The sequence below is a fragment of the Hipposideros armiger genome, unplaced genomic scaffold (genome assembly GCF_001890085.2).
Source record: "Hipposideros armiger isolate ML-2016 unplaced genomic scaffold, ASM189008v1 scaffold_1424, whole genome shotgun sequence".
NCBI lineage: Eukaryota > Metazoa > Chordata > Mammalia > Chiroptera > Hipposideridae > Hipposideros > Hipposideros armiger.
The window spans coordinates 189092-195525 of NW_017732774.1; the positions used below are offsets into that span (position 1 = coordinate 189092).

At 40.1% G+C, this 6434-nt stretch overlaps 1 pseudogene; it reads right to left on the bottom strand.

Moving 5' to 3' along the window:
- Positions 1 to 4843: 4843 nt before the first annotated feature.
- On the bottom strand, positions 4844 to 6033 carry LOC109377501 (60S ribosomal protein L31 pseudogene; annotated as a pseudogene).
- Positions 6034 to 6434: the final 401 nt, after the last annotated feature.

Consider the following 6434-nt stretch of genomic DNA (forward strand, 5'->3'; position numbering starts at 1 on the left):
CATATTAAAATGCCAGCACAAACTTGAGTTGGGGCATTATTTATAACCTTGAAATTCAAAAGGAATTGCCAGGGTGCACATATGAGCACATACAGATGATTTATCTCAGCATCTAATGAAAATATTGTCTTTCACTAGTTTAGGAAAATGGTAATTCTCAGGTGGAATTGTGTATCTCTGTTAGGAAGATTATCATGATTTGCCTGATCTTGGAAATGGTATGAATAAAAAAGAGCAATTCATAAATGGAAGCCCTCTTTGTTTCCTTTCACTTTCTTAGCATATGTTTTTAAAAAGTAACAATTTCAGAAAGTAAAATGGATGCAACTTATTGATAGTGTGTTGCAGGAAAATCTTTCTTTTTGTTTGCAGTTCCTGTGGGAAGAAGTGCAAAATTCTTTTAGCGATTGGAAAGCATTGGAGTGTGATGGCAGAGCCTAAATAATGTCCTGTTTTTAGTCAGGGAGGGGGCTGGATTTTTCCCTTGTGTGCCACAGTAAGAACGATGTACGAATACTTCCATGACATTGTGCTGTCTTCCTTTAAATGTTTCTGTTCTGTCAGTGGTGTGAAGGGAAAAAAAAATCTAGTAACTCATAAAAATCACATTTCTCCATTTCATTTCAAGTACAAGTTTTGTTCCAGAGACATATTTAAAGTGGAGAATCGGACAAAATATGTTTTATGTTCCCATTCATCTTTGAAATGGCCTTTCAACACTGTTAACTTGAAACTGGACAATTACTTGGCACATAACCCATGCAGACACCAACCTTGACAGAATTAAAGGGAATCCTTCTCCAAGGGTGAGGTGCTCTTGAACAATCCATCAGGAGCATTATGTGCAAATGCATTTTTTTTTCCTACACCTCACTCATGCCAACCTTCTTACCTGCCCATTTTCATGTGTTATAAACAGATGTGTTTGTTCCACGTTTCCTGTTTTATTTTCACATTATCCCTTCTCTGTGACTCACATTAGTTAAGCAGATATGGAGACATTCCACATGTGTAACTCAGATCCCCTCAAAGAATTTTTCTCAATTTTTTAAGAGGGCGCTTTCATGGCATTAACAATAACCTACATAATTCTTCATATGTCATGAAGTCTATGGAAAAAAGCTTCATTTATCTCACTTTCCCATTCTTGCTGAACAAAACACGTTCTCTGGGCATGGATTATAGCTATGAAGAACAGCATTTATTCCAGCCCAGTGCTAGGCCTTACCTTATGCTCATAGCAATAAAATTAATGACTTGCCTACTTGGGGAGGCTGTTAGTTGCCATTGTGAATCCTTAAGGGACCAGGTAGAAACATCGTTTTCAACACCCCCCCTCTCCCCCACCACCACCCACACCCACACCCACACACTTTATATGCTTATATTATTATGTAAGCGTGTAAAGAGCTGGGGGTATGATCCTAAAAATGTGCTGATAAACATGATGCCATGAACTGCTGCCCCCTAACCTCCAGCCTAAGAAAACACACATGGATTCTCAAACCCTTTTCTGTAGCGTTGTGTCAGAGGACATTTTTGGGACTCAGTCTCCTGAACTCACTCTCTTAGTCTTGCTGTTCTCATTCATTTAGACTTCTAGCTTCAGATCCCATTTTTCTGTCTGGCCTTGGTCAGGATGCTTTAGCGCTTTCTTTAAAATTTCCTGAAGTATAGAAAGCGGGCAAGGTGTTTTTTGTTATGTTAATGCGGCAACTTTAGGAAAGCTTTTGGTGTAACCTAAGAATGGAGGCTGGTTGCTAATGGAACCAACCTTTGTAATTAGACGGTTAGAACTTTCAGTACCACCCCTCCTCTCCACACGCCTTCCCCCCCCCACACACACACACACCACACCCAGGCAAGGGAGAGGGACTGGAGATTGAATTCAATCACCAATGGTGCATGATTTAATCACATCTATAATGAAGCCTCCATAAAACCCCACAAGGACGAGGTTCAGGGAGCTTCTGGGCTGGTGAACAAGTAGAGATGCAGGGAGAGTTGACGCACCAGGAGGGAGTGCTTGGCGGCTCGGGGCCCTTTTCCCACACTTCGCCTATGCATCTCTTCCTTCTGGCTGTTTCTGAGTTATGTTCTTTTATAACAAACTGGTAATCTGGTAGTAAGTAAAATGTTTCTCTGAGTTCTGTGAGCCACTCTAGCAAATTAATCAAAACCAAGGATGGGGTTGTTGGGATGCCTGATCCACTGCCGGTAGGTCCCAGGTAGAAGCACAGGTAGAAGCACCTGGACTTGAGATTGGCATTCGAAATGGAGCGGCCTTGTAGGACTGCTGTGGGATCTGCTGCTATCTTCAGGTGGATAGTGTCAGAAGTGAGGTGAACTGTAGGACACCTAGCTGGTATCCAAGAATTTGGTGGTGTGGGCAATCCCCCACACATTGGACTTGGTGTTAGAATCATGCCATATCTGGGACAATTGCTTCCCTTTGATCATACGAGTATATCCTGCCTTCATGGGTGACTTTCACCTTTGTTGGTGTCAGAGTTCATTTTTCCTTGTTTCTCATTCAGTAGCCAGCTAGCTGTCCACTCCCATAACCAACCACAGCCCCAAGGGACTGTGGCCAGGGTTAGAGCTAAGACAAGGGGAGTTGGTAGAGAAAATAAAATGCTTTTTCTCTTCTCTCCTTTGTTCCAGTCATGGCCATGAGCACCTGTGAGCTAAGTGTAGAATTCTACATGGGTACTTGGAAAGGAAGATTTAGACAGAAGAGCTTTCTCTTTCATTTACCTATGACCCATTTAAGTAATCTTTCACTCTATAATGTAGAACACCCCATAATGATTTCTATGCATTTAGCTTTTGTTATTATCCACTAAAATGCAGCATCTATGGCTTCTGTGTCTCAGTGACAATTTCAGAAATATTGAACTAAGGTGCTGCTCCCATTTGCTGCCTTCTACGACCTTTCCTTGTGCTCAGCTTTCTGAACAGCAGGGTCACGGCCACAAAATTATCATCCCCAAAGCAAGCGGACATCAGAGACTCAGGCAAGCTTGTCTGTCCATGGAAAACGAGTTCTTGAGCATTCACCATTTGCCACACCTTCTGGTGGTTTACAAAGTGCCCCACCGTGCTCCCCTGAGGGAGGTGGGTGAAGGTCAGGGTCAGGCAAACTGGCACAGAGAGCACCCAGTGTCCTTACAAAAGTGGGGTTCAAATATTTACAACATTTTAAAGTTACAAAGAGTTGGATATTAGGATTCCATTGCTGCAAATATTATCAGAGGAAAACATCTTGCTGTGTAGTGTTACATTGGGTTGTCGGAAAAGTCATGACGTATTTTTTCTATGTTTTTCCTTGCAAAAATGCACCATGACTTTTCCGACAACCCAATAATAAGCAGAAACCTTTTGAACCCACTGGGCAGACTTTATCATAAGTGATGATAGTGGGGTCATTTCTCTTATAAAAATTTTAGCTTAGAATCATAGAATCATTAAATAATTATACAGTTCAGATAGGTATAAAATCCATTCAGTTTTGCAGAAAAAAAAATTTTAAAAGCCCATTAATGTTTTTCTAAAGCCTCCCACTAGTAACAATTTTAACCAAGGTTAAAATATGTTTAATAGTCATCTAAGATTTCAGATTAATTTTGTTTAGATTAAAACCTTTCATATATGTAATTGTTTGTTGAAGTGTGTAGTTGATTCATACTTACATAAAATGTATTTTCAATATTTTTACCATAGCATCTTCTTTGCCACAAGTTTTTTTGCTGCAAACATTTCTACCACATAATTAATTGGCTGTAAGGCAATTTTGCTGTAAAAATGATAAGGTAACTAGTTGACAGTTTTTGTTGTTGTTGTTTGGGTTCATTTCTCCATGGATAAATCAATTGACTACCCTTTAAAAAAAGATACAATAACTGGTGGGCAGTTGGGTGTTCTTTTGTTTGGTTGGTTTTATTTCCCCATTGACAAATCAATCGCCTTCAGCACACTTAATGTATTTAAGCTAGTCGTGAGCTTGGTTTCATTTCTCCACTGACGAAGTTCTTGCAGTGACTTCTTTTTTTTATATTATATATAAATCTTAGCTGGTCCTCATAATGGCCTACAGAGTGACAAGTAGACGTGGTGGTGGTGGTGGTCCTCAAATCATTAGCATTCCTTCCAGAAGAGGATGATTTACCCCACGAGTTGGTTTCTTATTTTGGAACAAACTACATTGGGAAGAGAAAGAGAGGCTGAGGGCACCCCCTTTGAAGGTGCAGAGTTGAATCCGCATTTCCCTTAGAATGAAGACACTTTCTTAGGTACAACCCACAATATAAGTAAGATCAGTTATTTGTGCAGTATCGCCATGAATCTATATACATTTTAAAGAAAGTCTTTTTAATTTTGTTATTCATTTTTTTGTGTGTTTCATTATGCCCTTCCAAATGTCCCTCTTTTATTTGTCACGATTGTATCTTTCTATGGCAACATTGACTTATGGCCAGCAGTTATGGGGCAAAAATGTTTGTGGCAAAAATGTTTGCAGTAAAAATGCTTGTGGCAAAGATATCTATGGCAAAGGTGCTACAGCAAAAGTACCCAGAAAGCTTTCTCTCATCTCTATTAGTAGGGATTGCTTAGTGATGTTGAACCTGCAGGGGGAGTATGAATTGATGTAACTCCAACAGAGGACAGGCCCTGGCCAAATGGGTTGATGCAGCACTTTGAATCAGATCTGATTACCCTGTACCACACCTATGCTGGTTTATTAAATAAAAATGTTGAAAACACTGATGTTTGATTGATTCACTACTAATTTCTTTCTTTCATTTTTTGGGGCCGTTTTATAATTTTATTTGACAATCAGCAGTTAGTTCTCATCCACATTAACTGTTTGTAGATTTTTTAAAGTGGTGACAGGTATGTAGGTAACCAATATATAGAGCTTATTTGGTGAATCTTCATCCTGATTACGTTTCCTGGACAACTGCACCCGGATGCAGTATGGGACATTCCTTATTGTTTTGGCCCAAACAGCTTTGTTGAGTTTGGTGTCAATGCGCATATCTGGGATTCCCTTCTTCTTCATGGCAAATTTCTTGATCTCTTTGAGTGTTCAAGGGGCACACTTCTTGAAACCCACTCCATGGATGCGCTTGTGAATGTTGATGGTGTATTCCTTAGTCATTACCTCATTGATAAAAGAATGGCCCTTCTTCTGGCCACCCTTCTTTGCGGGAGCCATCCTGTAGGGCCCAAGTTGGAAAGGTCACTACTAATTTCTTGAGCACTTAGTGTATGCCAGCGGCTCCCCTGGGCCCCTGGGATAGAGTAAACAAACAAATGAGATTCTGCTCTCATGAACCTGTAAAACAACACAAATATTGTGCTTGTTTTTCTTTTTTGTTTCCCTAACGAACTCTCAGCTCCACACCCAAATTTGGCTTCCATCATTTGGGAAGCACACAATGTTTGATGTTTTGCACACCCCCCTCCTGGCATTTGGCATCTTTGCACACCTCACCACCTCCAGTTTTACTCCTCCCTTTGACTTCCGCTTTCCCCATTGCTTTAGGCTAGGACTTAATGCTGGTGACCCTGGCCCTAAGATGCTTCTCATTTTCACCTCCCCACTCCATGGCAGTGTTAGAAACCCAGAAAACATCTTGTGCTGTTACCTGCATGATGATGGTTTCTGTGATCAGAGTCTCCTTGGAAGTGATGTGAATCTGTTTCTACTTCTATGATCTCAGGTGGGAAATTAGATGGAAACATTTTTGAGAACTGTAGCTGAAATCTCATCATGGCAGATATTCAAATATGAGACAATGATGACAATAAATTGGGAAAAGAACATCTGAATATACTTGACTTGCCCTCCTGACAGTTTCATTTCCTAGAAGTGAAAAAGGGAACTGTTACTCTGGACCTAATTCTGATGAATAAGGGAAGATTTATTGCTCAAGTGGAAGTGACTATGTTATGATATATGTAATAGCCAGGGCAAAGAACTGTAACTTCCAGGGTGAAGCAAGTTTTTCAAAAAGCATAATCCCTAAACCTGAGATTCTAGAGAGGACCCAAGAGGCATGAGTGGCTATCAAGGAAAAAAAAAAGAAAGAAAGAAAGAAAGAAAAGAAGTAAAAGAAAATCTGGCAAACCTGTAAGAAATGGTTCTTATAAAGGGTAAAATTAAGTTATCTAAAGCAATAGGGAGGTCTCAGGGGTGAGCATATATTTCAAAAGGATGTGCTCCGAGCATTTCAACCTGCTGAATATGAATTCCATTCTTGGAATCTGAACTGAGTATAGCTATTGAGCAGTTGTTTTGTCACAGTGTTGTCTTTTCTACTCACCCTGTTCTGTTTCCCTTGCTTTCTTTTTAACATTTCCTCTGGCTTTTGATCTCCTTTATGCCTAACAAATCACCTGTGTGTTTAAATGAATCTCTATCTCTCATT